A 26809-nucleotide genomic window follows, 5' to 3' on the forward strand; every position below is an offset into this window, starting at 1 on the left:
AACACATTGACAAAACTAATAAAAGAGCCAAAATAAAGGGCAAAACTTAAAATAAAAACCAAATGTGGCACACAGAACTCCTCAGTGAGAAAGTCTTTCTCGTTTTTTCCAATTCAATGTATTTTATCAGAGTGCATGAACCCTATCTTTCCTTCCGGAGCTCCCAGTGGCACAATGGATTAAACCCTTGTGCCAGCAGGACTGCTGACCGAAAGGGCGGCAGTTCGAATACGGGGAGTGAGATGAGTTTCTGTCTGTCAGCTCCAGCTTCCCATGCAGAGACATGAGAGAAGCCTCGCATAAGATGCTAAAGCATCATGGTCCCACCAGCCTCGCAATTGCGTCTGGTAGGGATGAACGACAGGACCTTCTTGGTGGTGGCCCCCCGCTTGTGGAATTCGCTCCCCTGCAAGATTAGATCAGCATCATCCCTCTTTTCCTTTAGGAAAACAACTGAAATCATGGTTTTGGAACGAAGCTTTTGGCTAGCAGGCACAATGGCACTTTGGACATTGAATTGGACCCAGGGGTGGCTCAACCCATTACGCAAAGTAAGCATTTGCAGTATAGTTGATTTTGCCCAGCTGGTTTTCTCTGTAATAGGCAGTAAGAGCACCTAGAGCTTCGGAAAGCTTATGTTCTACCATCTCAAAGCTCCTTGCTTGAGCAGTAATAAAATAATAAAGACACAGTTAAAAACACTCAGTAAAATAATAAAACATCTCACAGTCAAAAACATGCCTACTAAAACCGCATCATAAAATAATAGGCTGAGATAAAGGCCATACATGAGTTCAGACTCAATGAGTGCAAATAAAACCTAAGGAGCCAAAGAAAAATGTGGAAATTGAGTGAACATGGGTTAGGGACAACTATTTGCAAAAATATCGACAAAGCTAATAAAAGAGCCAAAATAAAGGGCAAAACTTAAAATAGAGACAGGATGGATTTATGGTGAACTGCCTAATCAAAGGCACAATGGAACATCCAGGTTTCAAACTCCTTGACAATGAGATCATGCCAAATAAAAACATATCTGATCAGTGAGAAAGTCTTTCTCTTTTCAATTTAATGTATTCCATCAGAGTGCACGAACCGTATTTATTTTTATTTATTTTGAATATTTGTACCTCGTCCTTCTCAACCCCCTGGGGGTGACTCAGCGCGGCTTCTAGTCGGCAGAAATTTGATGCCTCTATGTACACATAATAAAATAAGTAACAACCAATGATAAATAGTTAAAAACATCAAGTTAATACAATTAGAAGCTACTAACAATTACCCGAGCCCCCGGTGGCGCAGTGGGTTAAAGCACTGAGCTGCTGAGCTTGTTGATCGAAAGGTCGCAGGTTAGATTCCGGGGAGCGGTGTGAGCTTCCGCTGTCAGCCCTAGCTTCTGCCAACCTAGCAGTTCGAAAACATGCAAATGTGAGTAGATCAATAGGTACCGCTCTGGCGGGAAGGTAACGGCGCTCCATGCAGTCATGCCGGCCACATGACCTTGGAGGTGTCTACGGACAACACTGGCTCTTCGGCTTAGAAATGGAGATGAGCACCACACCCCAGAGTCAGACATGAATGGACTTAATTATTATTATTATTATTATTATTATTATTATTAACTTTATTTGTACCCCGCGAGCATCTCCCGAAGGACTCGATGCGGCTTACACAGGCCGAAGCCACAGACACAATACAATAGAAAACATAACAAGCAATAACCAAAGCAAATTAAAACAAAACAAATCAAAATTAGCAAAACAACAGTAACTATACATCAGGACATATTAAAAACTGGTTCGGCCAGTGAGAGGTACAAGGTTAAAAGTGCTGAAATGGCAGGAGGGGCGTCGGGATTAAAGTACGGTGTGCAGCAATATTAACTGTGCTAAAGTGCTATTAGGACTTAGGATGGGGTTCCTAATCCGGGAAGGCACAACGGAACAGCCAAGTTTTCAGGTTCTACCTTTACCTTTACTAACAATTACCAGTCTGGTGGCCGTTATCTAGCCGGCCAAATTCTGTGATTGAATACTCCATCAAACTTATCCACAATCCATTTCCAAGCCATTTTCATTGTCATTATTTATTTATTTATTTATTTCGGTTACTTCTACCCTGCCTTTCTCACCCCGGAGGGGACTCAGGGCGGCTTACAAAGGCACAATTCGATGCTGACATCACATAACAGTAGTATAAAACAATATAGCAGCAATTAACGGTTAACAAACAGTTTCTGCATTACAACAATAAAACCAATAAAACCAATACAAACCAATCACACCTCATTAACGGTCAGCGTTTGCCATCTCATAATCCAATTTCCAATTCCACTTTGTCAGTCCTGTCAGTCCTAGTCATCTGATTGTCCTTATCTAGTTGTCAGATTGCCCAAAGGCCTGGTCCCACAACCACATCTTTAATTTCCTCCTGAAGGAGAGGAGGGATGTTGATGACCTAATTTCCCCCGGGAGTGAGTTCCACAGGTGAGGGGCCACCACAGAGAAGGCCCTGCTCCTTGCCCCCACCAACCTCACTTGTGATAGAGACGGGGTCGAGAACAGGGCCTCCCCAGATGATCTCAAACTCCGGGGTAGGACATAGAGGGAGATGCGTTCGGACAGGTACGCTGGATCGGAACCATATAGCGTTTTGTAGGTCAAGACCAGCACCTTGAATTGTGCTCGGAACTGAACCGGCAGCTAGTGGAGCTGACACAGAAGGGGGGTGGTGTGCTCCCTGTATGACGCTCCGGTGAGTAATCTGGCTGCCGCTCGCTGGACCAGTTGAAGTTTCCGAACAGTTTTCAAGGGCAACCCCACGTAGAGTGCGTTGCAGTAGTCTATTTGGGATGTAACAAGAGCGTGGACCACTGTGGCCAGATCAGACTTCCCAAGGTATGGGCGCAACTGGTGCAACTAGTCATTGTCATTGTCCGCTTAATTACCCAAAGGCCCGGTCCGACATCAACTTTTTAACTTTTTTTCTAAAGATGAGGAGGGATGAAGATGACCTAATTTCCTCGGGAAGTGAATTCCACAGGCAAGGGACCACCACCGAGAAGGCCCTGTCCCTCATCCCCACCAAATGCATTTGAGACAGAGGCAGGGACGAGAGCAAGGTCTCCCCAGAAGATCTTAAACTCCGAGGTGGGGCGTAGAAGGAGATACGTTTGGACAGGTATGCTGGACCAGAGCCATATAGCCGTATCCTTCCTTCCGAAGTCCCCAGTAGCACAATGGGTTAAACTCTTGTGCCAGCAGGACTGCCGGACGAAAGGTTGGTGGTTTGAATGTGGGGAGTGGGATGAGCTCCTGTCTATCAGCTCCAGCTTTGATCTAGAGCTAAAATTTAGGGGTCTTTGCCAGGAGGCAGAGACCAATTAGACTCATCAAAGAGTTCTTTTTTCCCTGGCGAGACAGAGAAGCATCCCATATTTTTCCCTGATTTCCCAATGAAAAGTCTCACCAGTTAAAGAAAAGCCATCGAGGTTTAATGCGATTCAGGTGAAACGGATGCAAAGCTGCAATAATTCGCCAAAGCTAAGCATGAGGGGAGTACACCGATACAGTCATATTTATAGCAAATTCAAAGTTGCAGAGTTCAAACTCCCTGCCCCAGCTTCCCTGTTGTTCCCTGCCATGATTGGGCGATGGGCTCCAGTGGTCCGTAGGAACCAATGGGGAGACCTTTGCCACCTGGTGGCGACAGCCAATCAGGAGAGATGGAGGCGGGATGAGGGAGCACAAAAGAATCTGGGAAAGGAAGTGCCATGCCATGTGGCCGGCAAGACAAAGGCCAGCCTGATCTATTGTGCTTTGAGTGGAATGAATAATCAGAGCGAAGGCAAAAGGTTTTTTCGAGGACCTTTTGTCCTTCAGGAGGAAATATGATTAAGATTTTTGCCAAAGGGGCAAGCTGAGGGCTAGGCAATTCCTCCAAGGGCCACCAGCTGCCCAGGCTATTGTTCATGCAAAGAGAAGTTGTGGATTAAAAAATTCCTGGGATGTTTGGGGCTTTGTAGTCCCTTTGGTGGAGTTTCTTCATGTATATAGGGGAAACAAAGGGCAGAGGAAAAGGGGAAAGGCTTCTGCCACACAAAGAAATCAGAAAACACATTTCATATATCTAAAGTCCATAAAAGGCAAGATTTCATAAGGTTTGTCCATGTGGGGGGAAAGAGCGTCCATAGGGGATGGCTAAAACACAAGGGTGTTGCACAAAGGTCCTGGCAGGAGTTCTTGAGTGGCCCAAATGGACCTGGTGTCTCTGGAAACAAGCTTTGCTCCCCGTCCTTGGAAAACTACAGCTCCCGAGAGAGGCAGAGACCCCAAGGTCTAGTTATTCCCGAAGTTTCATGGGGTCCTCATTGTTGTTAAGGACTTGGCAAATTGACCAAGACTTAACCCCTATTGTGCAGTCTGGTACCTTTGTCCTTTGCAGAACTATAAGTCACCATCCCTTGTGGGGGGGGGGGCATGCTCGACGTCAGCTTCCCATGTGGGGACATGAGAGAAACCTTCCATAGGATGCTAAAACATCCAGGCATCCCCTCGGCAAGGTCCTTGCAGAAAGCCAATTCTCTCACACCAGAAACAACTTGTAGTTCTCGAGTTGTTCTTGACACACACACAAAAAATCCTTCCTTGAAAAAAAAATCTGGGTTAAAAATCTGTATTTATATAGAGAAACCATTTGTTATGACTCTGTGTTTGAGATGACCTGCTGATTTAAGCGGATATGAAAATGGTAACGTTTTCACCAGTGATAATTTTGCTGCATTTTGAAGCTATTGTTTCCACCTTTTCCTTCAAGCACACTTCTGAAGTCCTATCTTAGAAAACCGTGCAATAGGAGCCTTCTGCTCATCCAGAAAGCCAAATCATGTACCTGTGATCAACATGGGCTTAGCTCCTTAGAGATTAAGGATACAGTAGCAGAATTAGCCTCTGATGAATTTTTCCAAACTTGTTCAAAGGCTTTTGAAGAACTTCCTTTCATGGGGAGAGGCAGGAGGAGGGTTTTTCCCAAGCTGAAAGTGTACCAAGGTGAACGGAGAAGAAGCCTGCCTCTCCCAAAAGGAATAAATTAGCAATTTTCAAGGAACACTTGTGATTACTACCGAAAAGATGAAGACTAGAAAAAAAGAAAAAAAGTCTTTGATGCCCAAACTGTGTAATCCGATCTGATATCAGTCTGATGTATATTTTAACCAGACAGCTGTGAGTGGGTTTCTACAGACAGTGTAAGGTACAATAATTAATAAAATGCTAAAATACCTGCAAAATATTAATTTGGTTCTATTTGCACTTTAAAAAGGTACCACAACACATTATTGATTATAGAAGAAAGCGGAGGAACTATTAAAGCAAGAAAGCAGCACAAACAAAGCACCAGTTGTGAAATTAGCATTACAAACTAATTGCAGATGGGAAAAGTAACCTTAGACGTAAGGAAGGTTGTTACATGGACAAAGTGACCTCATTGTGTTATGTTAGATATGAGCAAAGGTTTCAATGGGTTTATAACATTGGACCGGGCTGTGGTGCAGCTAGTTAGTAGCCAGCTGCATTAAATCACTACTGACCGAGAGGTCATGAGTTCGAAGCCAGCCCGGGTCGGAGTAAGCTTCCGACCATTAATAGTCCAGCTTGCTGTCAACCTGTGCCATCACGCCTGGGGGCTATTATTCTTAATGAAGGAGGGATGATGTATTGTCGAAGGCTTTCATGGCCGGAATCCATGGGTTGTTGTAGGTTTTTCCGGGCTATATGGCCATGTTCTGGAGGCAATTTTTCTCCTGACGTTTCGCCTGCATCCATGGCAAGCATCCTCAGAGGAAATGAGGTCTGTTGGAACTAGGAAAAATGGGTTTATATATCTGTGGAATGACCAGGGTGAGACAAAGGACTTTTGTTTGCTGGGGCTAGCTGTGAATGTTTCAGCTGATCACCTTTATTTGCATCCAATGGCTTGGAAGCGCCTGGGGGGGATCTTTTGTTGAGAGTGATTTCATGTGCCTGAAGGAGGGATGGACGTGGCATCTTTCCCCAGGGGATTGCTTCTTGCCCTCCTATGGGAAACTGGAACTCTCAAAAACCCCAAACGCTGTAAATAACTCAAAATAAGTTTTATTGATCACAAAGAGTTATTTCTTTAAAGCAATGAGCTGGAAATTTCAGAGGGGTGAAGGGAAATATACGTTACAGTCTCAGTTAGTCCTGGGTCCAATGTGTTTGTAGCTGAGAAGCTTTTCCAAGTTTCCTCTTTCCTCAATGGCTGTGAATGCTGGAGCAAACAACAACCCCAGTTCAGATGGCTTATGTTTGACGACTCAGGATCTTCCTTTGGTGCCAAAAGAACCAGTTTGGAGGTGCTTGAGACTTCCTATGTTGTTCAGGTTGGTCTGAACATGTAGCACAAGTCTCAAGGGTAAAAAAAAACCTCAGAACTGGTGCTGAGAGGTAATTTAAATCAGGGTCTTTTAGAGTCAAGTCTCTTATGTCCATCTGGTAGAAACTCTGATGGCAGAATGAAAAGAAAGGAAGCACTCCCCTCCTGCAGGAAGAGGTGGAGCCAAACAGTACTGATTGACAGCTATAAGTAACCAATCCATACAACTATACATAAGCAGGGTAGAAAGGCAGGATTAAGCATGATACAACAGTTTAAATCTTGCAATTAACAGTTCTACACATAGGTGGCGCCACTCGCGTCATCACACAACCTATGCAGTAGGCTTGGGTAACCACAGAAAAATTTGGTTCTAAACTCGTTTCGTTTTTAGAGGGCCCTTGCGTTTCGTTTTTTTACAGAATTCCGAAATTTTCCTTTAAAAAAGTTCGAAATATACGAAATTTCGTAAAATTACAAATCGATTCGTTAATGGCGGACGCGACCGCGCAATACGCTAAAAAAACCTCCAAATGGGACAGGGGGAACTTCTGAAGCTTCCCTCTCCCTCTGTTGTTGACTGTTGGTGTGATAATTTATTTTTTATCACTGATAAAACAAACAACAACTATAAAACTTGCACCAGACATACGGAAATAATTACGAAACAATTACGAAACAATTTCGAAACAATTTTGAACCAATTACGAAACAATTACGAAACAATACAAAATAAATTGGAAAAATTGTTTCGATTTTTAATTACTCCTCACACTATTCCTGCATAGCTCAATATCGGATCGTAAGCTAATTTAAATACGAATTAATAACGAATTACGAAATTAACGAATGAAACCGCCCAAGCCTATTATGCAGCCCAAAAGACAGTTGCATCTGTCAAGTAGGAAACTTAGGTACCGCTTTATGCGGGGAGGCTAATTTAACTAATTTACAATGCCATAAAAACTCTGAGGATGCTTGCCATAGATGCAGGCGAAACGTCAGGAGAGAATGCCTCTAGACCATGGCCATATAGCCCGAAAAAACCTACAACAACCCAGTGATTCCGGCCATGAAAGCCTTCGACAATACATTGTATTTAAGGGGTTTAGGCATTAAGAAGGTTGAGAAACACGGAGCTAGCAAATGTCCCAGCTTTGTGGGCTTTTTGCTGACTTTCCCAAAGGACTGTGTGTATTTCTGTCCTTTTTTCAGTGCAAGTATTTTTAACGGGGGAAAAAGAATACTTCAATGCAATTAACAGCTATGTGTTACCATATGAATTTAAAGTTCCCATACTCAAGAGGATCAAACTCATTGCATTCTGGCTTGCAATTAGTCTGACATTTGTTTTCTTTTTCTCAGGGAGCATGCCGGCATAAGAATGGTTATAGCTGCAATAAAGATCCTTAAACTGGTCTACAAGCTTCTGAGACAGGAAGAAATCACCTGGCACCACACCTAATTAACTTCTAACCTGCTGGCAAATGGGTTCTCTCTCTCTCTCTCTCTCTCTCTACCCCCCCCCCCCCCCCTATATCTCTCTTTTCTTTTAACAGCTAATGAAGTTTAGGAGTGGGGGTGTTTTTTCTTCCCCTAGTTTGGGTTAGATGTTAATTACATGCCTTATGTTCCAATAGAGCACATGGATACTTTGGGTATGTCAGCATTACCTCTTTCTTTTAACTTTCCCTGTTGTCTCCTTGTAGATTTTGTTCTATTGCTTAATGACATAAATTCTAAATAAAAGCCATGGGAAACGCTGGGGTTTTAGAGGAAGGAGGAGATACAGTGTTTCAGAACGCAATTATTACTTGCAGTTCAGGGGTCTTCCATAAAGCCCCAGTCACTGGGAAGATGAAAAAGAAAATACAGTAGTTTTGGGAGATAGTGTTGGGAATCAGCCTGTGTTTGTGTTTCAGGATCCTGATGTGGGAAATGAGGAAAACGATGAGAGAAATGATGGTGCTGAGGTTGAGGTACAAGATGGAGATGGTTTGGTCAATGATTTTCATAATAATAATATAATAATAATAATATAATAATATAATTATAATATAATTATAATATAATTATAATATAATTATAATATAATTATAATATAATTATAATATAATTATAATAATAATAATAACAACAATAATAATATAATAACACTTTATTTGTACCCCGCTACCATCTCCCCAAGGGACTCGGTGCGGCTTACATGAGGCCGAGCCCAAATACAACAATACAAGCAATACAAGCAATAATAACAACAATACAAGCAATTAAAATAAACATGGACAATACAATAATGCAACATTATTATTATTATTGTTCTTTATTTGTACCCCACTAGCATCTCCCAAGGGATTCGATGCGGCTTACAAAGGCCAAGGCCTCAACACAACAACAACAACAAAACAATAACGGAGGAACGGAGGGAGCGCGTGGGTTCGTAAACTGAGATGCGGTCACACAGGTAGGCAGGTCCCAAACCGTTTAGGGCTTTGTAGGTAAGCACCTGCACCTTGAATTGGATTCGGTAGGTAAACGGCAGCCAATGGAGCTCCTTAAACAGGAGGGTTGACCTCTCTCTGTAAGGAGCACCAGTTAACATCCTGGCCGCCGCTCATTGGACCAGCTGGAATTTCCGAGCCATTTTCATGGGCAGCCCCACGTAGAGCGCATTACAGTAATCCAATCTAGAGGTGACCAAGGCATGGACCATCCCGGCCAGATCAACCTTTGCGAGGTACGGTATAAGACCACACGATTAAAAACTATGGGAAGGCCAAATGTAAAATTAAAATTGGAAGTAATGATGGAACATGGGCGAAAAAGTGATGGGGTGTTTGCGGAAAACATACAAGCAGACCTAAAATGTAAAGTGCTTTGGAGGACAAAGTGCTATGGGATCATTATTCTGGGAAGGCACACTGACAGAGAGGCCCCAGTGCAAAGGGCAGTTTCTCATGAGAATATCCCTGCTGGGCCTAGCAATGATGGTTCACTTCCTCTCTCTGTGAGCTCTCAGATTTGGGTTTGGAAAACAATCTGACACCTGGGAATTTTAATGAGCAGCCAGATAGGGAGCTGAAGAGTAGGCGGCTGGAGATTAGCCAGGATTGACAGCAAACTCAGTGTTTACATCGCTCTGAAAGGCTTCATCTAATGGATTTATCAAAAACAAGTCATGCCAGACTAATCTGATCTCTTTTTTCGATAGAGTTACAAGCTGGATAGATGCGGATATTCCGTGGATGTAGCGTACCTGGATTTCAGTAAGGCCTTCAAGAAGGTCCCCCATGACCTTCTGGCAAACAAACTAGTCCAATGTGGGCTAGGCAAAACTACAGTGAGGTGGATCTGTAATTGGTTAAATGGACGAACCCAGAGGGTGCTCACCAATGCTTCCTCTTTATTTTGGAAAGATGTGACGAACGGAGTGCCATCAGCAGGGTTCCGTCCTGGGCCCGGTCCTGTTCAACATCTTTATTAATGACTTAGATGAAGGGTTAGAAGACAGGATCATCAAGTTTGCAGACGACACCAAATTGGGAGGGAGAGCCAATACTCCAGAGGACAGGAGCAGAATTCTAAACGATCTTGACAGACTAGAGAGATGGGCCAAAACTAACAAAATGAAGTTCAACAGTGACAAATGCAAGATACTCCACTTTGGCAGAAAAAATGAAACGCAAAGATACAGAATGGGGGACGATGCTTGGCTCGAGAGCAGGACATGTGAAAAAGATCTTGGAGTCCTTGTGGACAACAAGTTAAACATGAGCCAACAATGTGATGTGGTGGCAAAAAAGCCAATGGGATTTTGGCCTGCATCAAGAGGAGCATAGTGTCTAGATCTAGGGAAGTCATGCTACTCCTCTATTCCACTTTGGTTTGACCACACCTGGAATATTGTGTCAAATTCTGGGCACCACAATTAAAGAGAGATATTGACAAGCTGAAATGTGTCCAGAGGAGGGCGACTAAAATGATAAAGGGTCTGGAGAACAAGCCCTATGAGGAGCGGCTTAAGGAGCTGGGCATGTTTAGCCTGAAGAAGAGAAGGCTGAGAGGAGACATGATAGCCATGTATAAATATGTGAGAGGAAGCCACAGGGAGGAGGGAACAAGCTTGTTTTCTGCTTCCTTGGAGACTAGGACGTGGAACAATGGCTTCAAACTACAAGAAAGGAGATTCCATCTGAACATGAGGAAGAACTTCCTAACTGTGAGAGCCGTTCAGCAGTGGAACTCTCTGCCCCGGAGTGTGGTAGAGGCTCCTTCTTTGGAAGCTTTTAAACAGAGGCTGAATGGCCATCTGTCAGAGGTGATTAGAATGCAAAATTCTTGCTTCTTGGCAGGGGGTTGGACTGGATGTCCCATGAGGTCTCTTCCAACTCTTTGATTTTATAATTCTATAAGGGATAAATGTGGGGGGAAGTGAAATCCATTTCTCAGTTTTGGGATATAAGGTTTGCCTCAAGGGGAAACCTGTTAGGTCAGGCATCGTTTGGAAATCAAATTCATGTGCCATGGAAATCGTGTTCAAGGGGTCTTGTTCCTGTGGAGTTTTTTTTTTTAGCCTTTTGGATTGTCTTTGCATCCTGTTGATTCCTGTCTGGATAAATGCTGGCTTGGGTTGCTTTTATATCTGGTGTGGACATTGCTTTACCTTTTATGGACGTTTTACTTTTTGGAACTTTCTTGCTTCCTTATAAGCATTTATTTCTTCTGGCTATTTACTAAGCTTCAATAAAAGAAGATTTGTTTCTTCACTTCTCATGTGGTGTGTTTTAAAGTCAGAGGGTTTTTTCCTGACCTGGAGTGCAACAGATTAAAATGCAAAGGATTCTGGGCCCGTCCAGACAATACTTTTATCCCAGAAGCTTCAGCAGCAAACAGGAGGGCGGCCAGATGCTGTTCCCCCGTAAATATGGAAACAATTGCCACAAAAGGCAAAAAAATATATGCAAAAAACCAAAAACTGTTGAAACTCTAAATTTTGCAACAAAGCATCAAGTCTGGACAACAGAGGCAGAAATCCCAGGAACAACAGGTCTATATGTGGACCTCTTCTGAATTCCCGGGATTTGTTTGTCCCATGATTTAGTGCTATCTGGAAGTGCTCTCTGAGACTTCTGATCCCTAAAAGAAAGTTTTCCAAGTTCCAAAATTTAACTGTTATGTACACATTTGTCAATAGTTTGCCTTACAAAATGCTGAGATTAACCTGGTGGGAAGTGAACTTCATATTCTCTTCCACTGGGCCTCTTAGAATCTGATGTCCAATTCATTTCCCCACTAATGTTTTACATTTGCTCTAATGTTGTAAGATTTGTCTATAAAGCTTTTGTAGATCAGAGAAACCAAAGCTTCCATTTGAACTTTAATTTGAATAACCCTAATTCCCATGCCTTGAATGAATACATGGATTGCGGCTATCATTTAGCAGACATTTCCATCAACTCTGATAAGAAATCTTTGTCCCAATCTCAAAATTCCAGACTCATACATTTATACATACTTTAGTAGAAATGTTAAACACAGCTAAAATGGTCAAGGACTACTAATTTAGAACTGCACAAAAGAGGGGTTTGGATTCTTCTTTTTTATTGAGGAACAGAAAGTTGCTTCCACCTCTAGAATTAACCTCTACAAAGTTGGCACATTCTGACCAGCTGAAAATGAACCAATATTTGAGAGTTAGTGAAATATTAGTATAGTTAGTGAAAATTTCATTACTATAATGGGAGTAACAAAAATTTGTACTTTTTTATAATAATTGTGCAAGTGGGAAAACTTCAGGGGATCTTTTTTCCTTCCTTTTTACAACTATTGAGGTGAAACTTGCTACAATGATAGAACACATTTACCACTGTTAGCCCATCAAGTTTCAGAACGTTTCATTTATCCACAGAGTTTTGGGGAAGTTTCAATTTTTTTAATAAACAACATTTTTAAAAAGAAACTACAAGAGGTAACTCCTTGAATTTTCTATACCGTCACACAAGATAACGGGGGATTATTCCCCCCCCCCCCGGCCACACACACCCCTTCAGGAATATTCATACATCTACTCATTTTAGTTTTTTTTTTAAAAAAAAATGACAAAATTTAAAAGCCACAACATGTATCACGTTGAATGTCTTTCTCATTAACCAATAGAACATTTAGGGATTTCTTCCAAGCCCAGCCCAAAGATTTACTTACTAGAAGTATCAGTCAGTCCTCCTCTTTGCAGATTCAACAATTTATTGGAACTCTGGCTTGCTGCTGTTACGGAGGGACAATTCTCTCCCTTTTGAATTCTCTGGCATAGGGCTCCTTGCCTTCTCAAACTACATTTCCCAGAATTCTGTGCTAAATCCTTTTCCTTTCTTCTCCCTCCCTCTCCTAGTGGTCAAAGGCCATTAATTTAAAGAGTAATGGCAGACCTTTTAGCTTTGCTTTGCTTGTATTGTCGAAGGCTTTCATGGCCGGAATCACTGGGTTGTTGTAGGTTTTTTCTGGGTTATATGGCCATGGTCTAGAGGCATTCTCCCCTGATGTTTCGCCTACATCTATGGTAAGCATCCTCAGAGGTAGTGAGATCTGTTGGAACTAGGAAAAAGGGTTTATATATCTGTGATATGACCAGGGTGAGACAAAGGACTCTTGTCTGCTGGAGCTAGGTGTGAATGTTCAACTGGCCACCTTGATTAGCATATAATGACCTGACAGTGCTTTGCTTCCTTGTACTGAAAATAAAACTGATTTTGGGAGGCTTCTGAGATTTACAAAATGCAAACAAAAAAGTATTGGGTACCTTTTGATTTTTAAATGTTTGGGTCAGATATTGTGTCGTAAGTACGGATTTAACAAATTTGATATGACTAACGTGACTAATGAAAAAATTGCACACCCCTAATGAATTCCACGTGCGAACATCTAAGAAAAAAATTATCAAGAATTGCTTACATAGTCTTTATTCTATTCATAGAGGCAATATTTTAAGTACCATGTTTAAAATTGGGCAAATGTTTACAGTCTGCTTCCAAAGTGACATTGAGCTAGTTCGAATTCTACTTTAAGCCATACCTTCTCTTCTGCTTCTTCTCCTTACTTGTAGCTAAATGTCCTATATTGTACTTCTTTCTCCTTTAAAACAACATTTAAAAAAGAAAAGAAAAGAAAGGAGACGTTGTTCAAATTCCAAATAAATATAATTATTAACATATTCCTAGGGGAACATTGCAGCAATCTATATAAAAGAATTTGCCTCAGAAATTTACACAGCAGGTATCCTATTTTCCTTTGAATGAAAGGTTCTCCGAATTGTGGTTTAAAATAGAAGAAAGGAATGGAAACAAACAAAGTTTTCAACCACTGCAGGGTGATTTGCAATGGTCAGGAGCAAAGAGTCATGCTGCGTTATTTGGATAATTAGTCTCAATAGCAAGTTCGAACAAATTGTAATGTAGTGCAAAGCCTGCCTTACAACTTGACTGATGCGCGCGCGTGTGCTTGTGTATATTATAAACTATTCTTTTGTGTGATATTTGAGAATAATAGGGTAACGATTATATATTTCATACATGAGAAACTGGATATAAGACAGTATCTTTCACTATGGAAACATAATGCTCAAGAGGACACAACAATGGAATGCAGGCCAGCTGAGTTATCTCCCACTTCTGTTGTAGTAGAGTCTGTTGGCAACGCTGCAACTGGTAGTAGGAGTGGTAGAGGAGGGAAACGAGGTGCTCAGGTGTTAGATGAAGAGCAGCACAGGAAGAGAATCTGGGAGATACTTATGTCACCCACTGATGAAGAATCCTTTGAAGGTTTCTCCGAGAGTGAAATGAGTGAGGAGGGGGAAGGAGTTTCAGATGGGAATAGAGGCATTAAGAGGATTACTCAAGAGCAGGAGTCGGACGAGGAGTGTCAGAGAAAGAAGATCTGGCACATACTTACTGCTCCCACAGAAGAAGAGGATTTCATGGGTTTTTCTGGTAATTGTGAGTCTGGGAGTAGTGGGGATGAAGAGGAACCACTGGATTGGACCAAGGTACAGGAGATTCGGAATGTGTGTACTCAACCAACATCCAGTTACACTTTTGCGGGGTTTTCTGGTGGCGGGGATTGGCAATCTGGTGATACCATGGATTCCTGGGGAGACCTAAGTCTTGACAAAAGGTGGAAGAGTTGGAGGGATGGGCTTTGGCGTTCAGCTGTAGAGGCTAAGCCAGCTGATAGTGATGAGGACGGGGTGGAGGGCAGCTCATCATCGGAAGATGAGCTGTAAGATAAATGAAGGCACTGGAGTGATAGAACTTTGCAGTAGGCAAAGTGTTGGTTTCGTGCCTTGGGTCTTGTTGCTGCCGCTTCTCTTGTTGGGCTTGGGTCCTTGAGCTGCAGGTTGCTGTTTGCTTCATGTACCGACCGGCTTGGATTCTTGTAAGTGCGGATTTCCCCTCTCCTTGGTTTCGGACTGTTTTTGACGACGACGCTGCCTTTTGGACTTTGGAACTTTCAACTGGGATTTCTTCAACTTTGGATTGCTTCGGGATGACGGTTTCTCTTCACGTCTCCTTGTTTGCTTATTACCTTTGAACTGTGTGATTTTGGTGTGTTTTGGAAGAACTTTTGTTTAATCCGGATTTTTTTGCCAGCTTGATCTGGTTTATTTTCTGAGTTCGTTTTTCAAGCTGCAAATTGCTGCAAATTTTGAGTTTTGACCAGAGGCACTGAAGCAAGTGTCTCTGAGTCCTGTTTCCTTTGCTTTAATAAACTATTGTTTTGGACATACTCCTGTGTCTGGCTCTTTAAGGCATCTGGATTCCGACAACTTCAGTGTCACATGAGGAGATCTGAAAAACAGGAATCTGTCTTTTATTGCCACAGATCACTGCATTGCCTACGATAACTAGCAGAAGCTCACCAGGATTTTAGTAAGAGATGTGTTTCTCAACAACTGAATCTTGGTGAACATGTGTGTTGTTCCACTAAACAATGGCACCTTTCCTGTAGGTGTATATGTTATGGTTGTGTTTGATTTATTGGGAGATGGTGGTGGTCTGTGTTGAAGCCGGTCATGCCATCTACACACACCAAAACTCCAGTGTAGGCCCCAGCTTTGCTTAACATGATGTTAAGGACCGGAAAGCCCTGGACACTGCTTGGATATCCAGGAGTGACTTCTGGCCCACCTCAGGATAAAGGGCAGCTGTAGATAAGGTAGTTTTTACATTGGTAAACTTTGGTAAACCTTGGGAAGTCAGACTTGGCCATGGTGGTCCACTCTCTTGTTACACCCAGGATAGACTTCTGCAATGCGCTCTATGTGGGGTTGCCTTTGAAGATGGTTCGGAAGCTTCAAATAGTCCAACGAGAGGCACCCAGGTTAATAACTAGGGTGGCATACAGAGAGCACACAACTCCCATGTTATGTCAGCTCCATGGGCTGCCTGTTTCCTACCAGGCACAATTCAAAGTGCTGGCTTTCGCATATAAAGCCCTAAACGGCCCGGGTCCACTTTACCTGTCCGAACGCAACTCCCTTTATAAACCACTGTGGAAACTCAGATCTTCTGGGGAGGCCCTGATCTTGTTTCCACCACTATCACAGGCGCATTTGGCAGGGACAAGAGACAGGGCCTTCTCAGTGATTGCCCTCCGGTTATGGAACTCCCTTCCTGGCAATATTAGACAGCCCCCTCCCTCCTGTCCTTCAGAAGAATGGTGAAGACCTGGCTGTGGGACCAAGCCTTTGGGGCAGTGCAATGAGGCAAAATGTTGTCCTGTGATGTCCACATAAAAACCATCCCCCAAGTAAAAAAAAAAGCACCATTAAAGCCTTGGCAGACCGTGCAAAAAGAATCCGTGAACCCCACCTCCTCCAAGACGAGGAGTGAACCACCTCAACTGGGCTATACAGGCCAATGGAGACTCCACCTCAGACATCAGAAGAGCTGCAAAACAACCGAGAACAAGCCATAAGAGTCAAGACAAAGATCCACCCAGAGGGAAAGTGTTCTTGCCATACATCAAGGGAACCACTGACCCCATAGGGAAGCTGATGAGGAAACACAACATACAAACTATCTACAAACCCACCAAGAAAATCCAACAAATGCTACGTTCAGCAAAGGACAAGAGGGATCCCCTCACTTCTGCAGGAGTCTACCGTGTACCATGCAGCTGTGGACAAGTCTACATAGCGACCACCAAACACAGCATTGCTCAAACACGAATCAAGGAACATGAAAGGCACTGCAGACTACTTCAACCAGAGAAGTCAGCCATAGCAGAACACCTGATGAACCAACCTGGACACAGCCTATTATTGGAGAACACAGAAATGCTGGACCACTCCAGCAACCACCATGTCAGACTACATAGAGAAGTCATTGAAATCCACAAGCATGTGGACAATTTCAACAGAAAGGAGAAGACCATGAAAATTACAAAACTCTAAAATTAAAACAGCAAAACAGCAGAGGGAAAACAATCAGGGACATCTAATCACCTCTCAACCAAAGATTGCTCCAGGCACTTCCAGGCCATCAAATGCTAATCAAGGTGGTCAGTTGAAACATTCACACCTAGCTCTAGCAGACAAGAGTCCTTTGTCCCACCCTGGTCCTTCCACAGATATATAAACCCCTTTTCCTAGTTCCGACAGACCTCACTACCTCTGAGGATGCTTGCCATAAATGCAGGCAAAACGTCAGGAGAGAATGCCTCTAGAACATACCTACCCTGGATGGCGAGACACTATGTCCGTCACCTTCTGTAAAAAGCCTTGGTGTCTTATTGGACCCTCTGCTCACAATGGAGGCCTAGGTCTCTGCTGTGAGCAGATCTGCGTTTTTCCATCTGCGTCAGGCTAGGCAACTGGCTTCCTTCCTATCTAGGAACGACCTGGCTACGGTGATCCAGGCGACGGTCATCTCAAGGCTTGACTACTGTAACACCCTCTACATTGGCCTTCCTTTGTCAGTGATCCGGAAACTGAAGCTGGTGCAAAATGCGGCGGCTCGTCTTCTCGCCGGGGTGCCAGCGAGGTGTCGTATCACCCCAATTCTACAACAGCTGCACTGGCTTCCAATTGAGTACCGGATTACTTTCAAGGTGCTGGTACTAATCTTCAAGGCCTTATATGGTCTGGGGCCGGCGTACCTGAGGGCCCATCTATCCCCCTACCAGAGATTACTTCGGTCCGAGGACCAAAATTTGCTTGAAGTCCCCAACATCTGGACTTATCATCTGTCCTCTACTAGGCAGAGAGCCTTTTTGATTGTGGCCCCTTATTTATGGAATGCCTTGCCAGTTGAAACCCAAACCATCCGAGACCTACTTGCTTCTCAGAAAGCCTGTAAGACCTTTCTTTTCTGATAAGCTTTCAATGGGCGAATAACTCGGGACTATGTCTATTCTCGTTTTTATTGTATTTTAAAGTTGGTTGTATTGTTTTAATCTACTGCTGTAAACTGCTCCAAGCCAAATTGGGAGTAGTGGTATACAAGTCAAATAAATAAATACATAAAATATAGCCTGAAAAAAAAACTATAACAACTAATGTCCTGAGATGGTTTTCAATGTCTATAATAGTGATTTCAATGTTTGTATACATTTATGGTTTTATGTCCTGGCATTGAATGTTTGCCGTATATATGTTGTTCTCCCCTGCAGGGTGAGAAGGGCAGAATATAAATGTTTTAAATAAATAAATACTAACTCCTACTCTTATGTAACTCAGTCCACAGTCAACAGTCATCAGTACTTCAGAAAATTTTATATTCAGGGATCTCTATTCCCTAGAGCAGCTATTAAATGAAAGAAGACAAATCATGAAACAGATCAATAAGACAATGAGATGGATCCTCAGTCAGATATGAAAATATCTGCATGAGATGAAACAGGTGCAGAACGAAGGGTACAGAGGGAGGCTTGTTTGAATACAGCCTCCAGCAGCTGTTCAGAATGGTCCCCAAGTGAATGGTGTGTGTTGCCAGCTATCATCCATTCTTCTCGCTCTTCTATCAACACCCCTTTCCCCCTTTCCAAACACTTGAAAGTGCTGTCAAATTAGAACCCCCTTAACAATTTAAAATGGAATTATCCCTGGAGGTGCATGTAATTGAAGTGCATTTCCACCCACCATTTCCAGCAGCACAATTATTAACCGGGTCATCTTTGCTAGTCTTAAACAAGTATCTCCTTCTATTATTTCTTCTTCTCCTTTGCCTTCTTCCATTTCTCTTTTATGTGCTTAGAAAACAAGATTAGTTATTGCTTGGAAATAAAATAAAGGAAACACACATAAAGGTATACATCCTGGGGTTTACTTTTTCTTTTAAAAAAAGATAATTTGGTACCTGTGGCAGAAATAATAGGGAATGAATACATCACAAAAAAAGGGAAAACCATTAAATGTGTTTCCGCAAAACTTTCCTTCAAAACGAACAGTAGGTACTTGAGAAATTTAACAGCCTGACCAGAAAAATCTTGCATTAGAAAAGAAAACTTTTTGACTCTTCTAGAGAATAACTTGAAAACTTCTTCTAAATTGCATCTAAACCCAATTCACGGTCCCAATTCAAGGTGCAGGTTATCACTCAGGCCTGTAGTTGCGGGGGGGGGGGGGGGGGGGGTGGTGGTGGTGGTGGTGGTTAGGGTTCCAACCTCCCCCCCCCCCATTTTTTTTCTGGCTACGGCCCTGTTATCACCTCTAAAGCTCTAAACCAGTGGTTCTCAAGCTTCCTAATGCCATGACCCCTTAGTACAGTTCTTCATGTTGTGGTGACCTCCAACCATAACATTATTTTCGTTACTACTTCATAACTGTCATTTTGCTCCCATCATGAATCGTCATGTAAATACCTGATATGTAGGATGTATTTTCATTCATTGGACCAAATTTGACACAAATACCCAATATGCCCAATTTGAATACTGGTGGGATCGTGGAAGGGGGGAGTCATTTTGTCATTTGGGAGTTGTAGTTCACCTACATCCAGAGAGCACTGTGGACTCTAACAATGATGGATCTGGACCAACTTGGCACGAATACTCAATATGCCCAAATGTGAATATTGCTTGGGAAAAATAGACCTTGACATTTGGGAGTTGTGGTTACTGGGATTTATAGTTCACCTACAATCAAAGAGCAATCTGAACTCCACTAATGATGAAATTGATCCAAACTTGGGACACAGAACTCCCATGACCAAAAGAAAATACTGAAAGGGTGTGGTGGGCATTGACCTTGAGTTTGGGAGTTGTAGTTCTCCTACCTCCAGAGAGCACTGTGGACTCAAACAATGATGGATCTGGACGAAACTTGACATGAATCCTCAATATGCCCAAATGTGAACAGTGGTGGAGCTTGTGGAAAATATACCTTGACATTTGGGAGTTGTGGTTGCTGGGATTCACCTACAATCAAAGAGCATTCTGAACCCTACCAATGATAAAATTGGGCCAAATTTCCCACATTGAACCTCTCTAACTAACAGAAAATACTGTGTTTTCTGGTGGTCTTTGGTGACCCCTCTGACACCCCCTCGTGACCCCTCCAGTGGTCCCGACCCCCAGGTTGAGAAACACTGCTCTAAACAGTTTGGGACCTGCCTAGCTTTGTGACTGCATCTTCTGCTATGAACCCACATGATCTCTAAGATCATCTGGGGAGGCTCTTCTCTCGGTTCCATCTCCATCTCAGGCAGGGTTGCTGGGGATGAGAGAATGGGCCTTCTTGGACCTCCCAGCTCTGGAACTCCCTTGCCAGGGAAATTAAGCTAGCACCCTCCCTGTCCACTTTCCACAAAGATCTATCTATCTATTTATTTATTTATTTACTTATTTACTTATTTACTTCATTTATATACCGCTTTTGACTAGACAATTCCCTACAGAGCTGGCCACAGCCAGGATCCAAAATCTTGCCCTTGCACTTTACTATTGTGTTTTGTACCCAGTTTACTTGTCCAAATGTACCTCCCTCTATGATCTACCTCTGAGTTCACAATCATCAGGAGAGGCCTTGCTCTTGCTCCCGACACCTTTGCGAGCACGATTGGTGAAGATGAAAGACAGGGCCTTCTCAGTGGTGCCCCCCCCTCTATGGAACACCTTCGCAAGTGTGATTGGCGGGGATGAGAGACAGGGCCTTCTCGGTGGTGTTCCCATCTATAGAACACCTTCATAAGTGCGAGTGGCAGGGATAAGACACAGGGCCTTCTCAGTGGTGGCCCTCCATCTATGGAATGCACTCCCCAGTGAAATCAGGGCAAATCCCTCTTTCCTCTCCTTTAGAAAAAAGCTTAAATCTTGGCTTTGGGATCAAACATTCAGGCAGCTGACCGAGCAGCAACTGCAATGACTTATGAGAACTGTCAATGAATAGACCTTGGACTGGAATTCTGGATTATTATTTGGATTTCAGCTTGGTTGTGTTTAAATACTTTAATGGTCAATATATTAATGTATTTATATATATATATATATATATATATATATATATATATATATATAAATTTGTTAGTTAACTTAATGTTAATTGTCTGTACTGTGACTGTTTGCTTGTTGGCATCTAATGATTGCCAGTTGTAAACCGCCCTGAGTCCCCACTCAGGGGTTGAGAAGGATGGGATATAAACATTTGAAATAAATAAATAAATATCAAAAGCTATAATAACCTATGCTACATTGTAGGCCTGGGTAACAACGCAAAAATTTGTTTCTAAAATCGATTTGTATTTGGGGTTTTTTTTTGTTTCGATATTTAAAATAATTACAAAATTTTCCCTTAAAAAAGTTCGGTATTTACGAAATTTCGTTAATATTTACAAAACATTTTGTAAAGATGGCGCCCTTTTTTTTCAATATTTTTTCAATATTTTTTCAATATTTTTTCAATATTTTTTCAATATTTTTAATTTAATTATTAATTTAGTAGAATAGCGAGGAGAGATTATTATTAAGGAGGGAAGGCAGGCACTCACTCTGGCGGGCTCGGCTCCTCCGAAGCAATGCGAAATTGGGAGAAGGGCTCCCCAAAGGCCATCTAGCCCAGCCCTCCGCTAAGGAATTGGGAGAACAAAGCACACCCACCGCAAAGGTGAGGAAGGAGGGACGGGCCGCCTTCCCGCTGAGGGTCGCTCACCCTCTCGCTCGCTTGCTCAGCCGGCGCCTTCCCCGCCCTCTCCTCCTCGGGAGAACGAAGCGACGGGCCGCCTTGCTCAGCCGGCGCCTTCCCCGCCCTCTCCTCCTCCTCCTCCTCCTCCTCTTTCAGGCTCTGACTGGCAGAGGACAGAGAGGAGAGCTCCCAGCAAGCATCTAGCGCCAAGCCATCTTACATATTTCCGAAATGGACGGAAATACAAAATTTTTTGGCGCATGCCGTTTCGATATTTAAAAACACTTCCGGGTTTAAAAATAAGTTTTGTAATCGTTTTGTAATTGCTAAAATTAACGAATATTTAACGAATTACAAAATTAACGAACGAAACCGCCCAGGCCTACTACATTGCTCTTATCCTTACTGCTGCCATATAACCTATGCACTTTATTTACTAACGCTATCCTCTAAATTGTTGCTGCACCAGTCCACCTATCCGTGACGAGAAATTGAATTTTATTACTAGTTGTTGGTTTTGATGCCTGGTTTTATATATTGTTATAATGTTGTTGTTTATTTTGTCTTATGCTGTTGTTATTCATTTTAATGTGCTATATTTTAACTGTGTTGATCGGGCTTGGCCCCATGTAAGGCACCCCGAGTCCCTTCGGGGAGATGGAGGCAGGGTACCAACAGAAAGCTATTATTATTATTATTATTATTATTATTATTATTATTATTACCCCCAGTGGTGCAGTGGGTTAAACCACTGAACTGCTGAGCTTGTTGACTGAAAGGTCACAGGTTGAATCTGGGGAGTTGCATGAGCTTCCGCTGTCAGCCCCAGCTTCTGCCAACCTCACAGTTCAAAAACACACAAATCTGAGTAGATCAATAGGTACCTCCTGTGGGAAGATAACGGCACTCCATGCAGTCATGCCAGCCACATGATTGGAAGTGTCTATGGACAATACTGGCTTTTCGGCTTAGAAATGGAGATGAGTATAAAGACACGTGGAGGGGCAAACAATAATCGCTGGACAGGGGGTAAAGCAGATCCCACCAACTGTCCCTCCAATATAAAGAATTCACACCACTTTGGCACCAATATAATGTTTGAGGGGATGTCTCTCTAATTAATTAAACTTCCACTGCCACCAAAGTAAATGTACAGGAACACCCTAGCTGTTAGAAATATTAAAAAGGCTTTTTAAGACCACCAAGAACTGTGTCTTCTAAGGTGCTTCTTTAAAGGAAAACAAGTTGAGGTTGAATGGAGAAAACTATAGCCACAAAGGCACACTGGACTCAGGCTTTTAAAGTTGTAAAATGAACAAGGAAAGTTTATTGATGAAAATATACACGAAAGTAAGTGTTGCTTAAATCTTGGCTGTTACATAGAAATTTTGGTTTGTCTTGCAAGCGTAACGGTTACATGTGAATGGTTCTTTCTTTGTTACAGATACAGAGATTTTTGTCTCTTTAAAAACCAGTACACTTGACAGGTTCTGAATCTCTGCCAAGATACAACTGTAGCTTAGCTACCCTCAACTGTGGCCTAGCTAACTACACACCAGCTATTTCTCCTAAATAGCTATTCCAGTTTGCTACAGCTTCTCTTGCTGGCAAACCTAAGGCAAGCTGCCTACTCTTAACTGATCTTAAAACACGAACTCCTAAACTACCTTCCTACACTAATCTCTTAGAGCCGTCGCAAACTAGGTTCCTGCGAGAGAAAACCTTGCTCGCACGTCCCTGACGTCATGAGCCTGCGCCTCTCTCCCCGCCCCTTTCTCCGCCCCTTTCTCTTTGCCAGCGTGGTTTTTCCTTTGCTAGGGCAGCATTGCCCGCATTTTCTCTCAGTTGAATTCTGCCAACTGAGAGAAAATGCGGGCAATGCTGCCCTAGCAAAGGAAAAACCACGCTGGCAAAGAGAAAGGGGCGGAGAAAGGGGCGGGGCGAGAGGCGGAGTCTCGTGACGTCAGGGACATGCTAGCAAGGTTTTCTCCTGCAGGAACGGAGTTTGCGACGGGCCTAACAACAACAGACTGACTGAAAAAGCCCTCTTCTTTCCCTCCAAACCATGCTAAACTCCGCCCCCCTTTAATAAACCAATCCTGGCCGTTCTAAGGCTGACTCAGGCCTAGGCCACTCCCCCTCTCTGAAATGGTGCTTTCCCTAAACTAAAATGGCTCCTGCTGCCCTCTGCCAGGCCTTCTGAAGCTGCAACTAACTGGCCTGCTTCTCCTAGGCCCTGCCATCCAGGCTGGCAAGGTAAGGGATCTTTACAATGAGCACCACACCCCAGAGTCGGACACAGCTGGACTTAATGTCAGGGGAAAACCTTTACCTTTACTATCCTCTAAATTGTTGTTGCACCAATCCACCTACTTGTGACGAGAAATTCAATTTTATGATTGGTTGTTGGTTTTGATGCCTGTTTTTTATATATATGGTTATAATGTTGTTTTATTTTTTCTTATGCTGTTGTTATTCAATTTAATGTGCTACATTTTAACCATGTAAGGTACCTCGAGTCCCTTTGGGGAGATGGAGGCGGGGTACAAAAAGAAAATTATTATTATTATTATTATTATTATTATTATTATTATTATCTAAGAATGATTTTCAACTTTAATCAGCCTCCACTTTTCTTATGATTTTGGTGTCCAGGCTTATTTTATGGTTGCTTAACATGCTGGGAGTGGTTGTTAGCCACTCTATATATGGCATTTATGGCATGTGATGGGTTCTGTGGGTTTGTGGGTTTAGCATGTGATGGGTTATGTGAAAAAAATACCTAATAAACATTGTGCTCCTCATTTGAACAAATGCGCTGACGAAGACCTTGCATCATTGTGGGTTCTTGTGCAGTGGGCTGTTCCTTTGCTTCCTGAAATGCAGAAAACACAAGACAGAAACAACATGGTGGTGTCCACCCAGAATGCCTTGATATTGACAAGGTGACAGGAAATTAGCTAAGTCCTTTCCACCATCTGCTGCCTGCCATCTGAGAATGATTTGTAATTATAAATTAGCAGGGAGAGATACTATGCTAAATTGTCCTTGAAACTGGAGAAGAAATGTAAAAGATAAAAAATGAAGGTGAAGGAAAGAGAGTTCAAGAGCTTATAAGTTTTCAAAACTATGTTGTAGTCTTTCCTTAATAGCCATCTGGTTATACAGAGCAAAAAACCAGGCCAGTATTCAACCAGTTCAATATGTCTTGGAGAATCCAAGAGGTAGAATCCCATTGGTTTCTTTTGTATGTAGAACTAAGCTCTTCTACAGAAGGAACCCAACATTTTGATCCAATGCAAAACATCTACATTCAGTACAAGGTTGCAGAAGCACAATTTTGTATGTCAACGTGCTGCACATGGGTGTGCATGCACACTTTGTTAAAGAATTGAATGTGCATTCATTTGCACAACATTTCTATTCAACAGAAAGCCCAGTCAACATATACTGTATATAATGGAGTATAAGCCTAGTTTTTCAGCCCTTTTTTTAGGCTGAAAAGGTCCCCCTAGGCTTATACTTGAGTCAAGGGTATTTATTTTACTCTGTTGTTGTTGCTATTATTATTATTATTATTATTATTATTATTATTATTATTACCAATTTACCTGTCCGAACGTATCCTCCCCTATGAGCCATCAAGATTGCTATGATCGTCTGGAGGAGCCCTGCTCTCGATCCCACCAGCCTCACAGGCACAGCTGGTTGGGACGAGAGACAGGGCCTTCTCGGTAGTGGCCCCTCAACTCTGGAACTCCCTTCCACTGGAGATCAGAACTGCCCCTTCTATCTTAACGATCAGGAAACAGGTGAAAACTTGGTTTTGGGGATTGGCATTCGACGAATGAGCCATGATCCTGTGATGTGGATGGATGATGACGAATAATGATTTTTGATGACGTCTGACCACTGTAATTATATGATTGTATTTTGCTATTTTAATGTTTTAGTGTGATTTAGAATATGATGTTTTAATGACTGTCTGTAATATTGATGTTGGAAACCAGCCTGAGTACCTCGAATGGAGGTGAGAAGACTGGTATACAAAACTGCTAAATAAATAAATAAATATTATTATTATTATTATTTTATTCTATTATTATTATTATTACATTTATTATTTTCCTCTCTTTATTATTATTGGAAGGATAGGTGTAGCGAAATTGCTACTCTATGTTAAATTTTTGGTGTATAGCTCTATGTTTACATATGGCAGATAGGGAAGAATAGGCACAGGCAGGGTAGCAACAGCAGAGATAGGATTCATTTGCATATGGAAGCTGATTGGTCATATGCAGATTAGTGTAGGCCCAGGATTTGAAAAGGTTGCTAGGCCAAAATGACAGTTGGGAAGAGCAGAACTAAACATTCCAAAGGGGTGGAGCAAAAGTTTAAAAATAGGCAGTTAGAGAGTCAAAAGAGTGAGTTAGGAATTGCTGTTTGTGAAGAGAGTTAGGGATTCCTGTTTGTGAGAGACAGTTAGGAACTTCTGTGAGAGAAAAGAGTTAGGAACTCCTGTTAGAAATAAGCAGTAGGCCTGGGTAACAACGGAAAAATTTGTTTCTAAAATCGATTCGTTTTTTGGGGTTTTTTGCGTTTCGTTATTTAAAATAATTACAAAAATTTCCTTTTAAAAAGTTCAATATTTACGAAATTTCGTAAATGTGAAAAAAATTACAAAACATTAACGAATCGATTTCCGAAACAATAACGAATCGATTCGTTAATGGCGGACGCGACCGCGAAATACGCTAAAAAACCTCCAAAAACTTCTGAAGCTTCCCTCTCCCTCTGTTGTTGACTGTTGGTGTGATATTATATTTTTTTTTCACTAATTAAACAAAAAACTTGCCCCAGACATGCGGAAATAATAATGAAACAACCTCAGAACAATAACAAAACGAATACAATAACGAAATACGAAGCATTTACAAAACGTGTTTAAAAATTCGTTTTTTAAAAAAATTGCTCCAGAATGGTTCGTTATCGCTTCGTAATCAACAAAATTAACGAATTATTAACGAATTACGAATTAACGAAACGAAACCGCCCAGCCCTAATAAGCAGTTATGAAGATGTGTTAAAGACTACTGACATAGAGAAATAGTTAGTTAAATAGAACGTAAGTTTTAGGAACATAAAGAAAGCCAGTGGTGCTTTAGTCAGAAAATAATTTCAGTCAAGAGTGTGTAAAGCAAGTAACATGTTTGTGAATGTGAAACATTGAAAGTCTATTTCAGAAAAGTAAACCAAGTATATTATACTGACTGTAAGCCTCAAGATTGCAACAAAACACAAATG

The sequence above is a fragment of the Anolis sagrei genome, chromosome 7, assembly GCF_037176765.1.
Source record: "Anolis sagrei isolate rAnoSag1 chromosome 7, rAnoSag1.mat, whole genome shotgun sequence".
NCBI lineage: Eukaryota > Metazoa > Chordata > Lepidosauria > Squamata > Dactyloidae > Anolis > Anolis sagrei.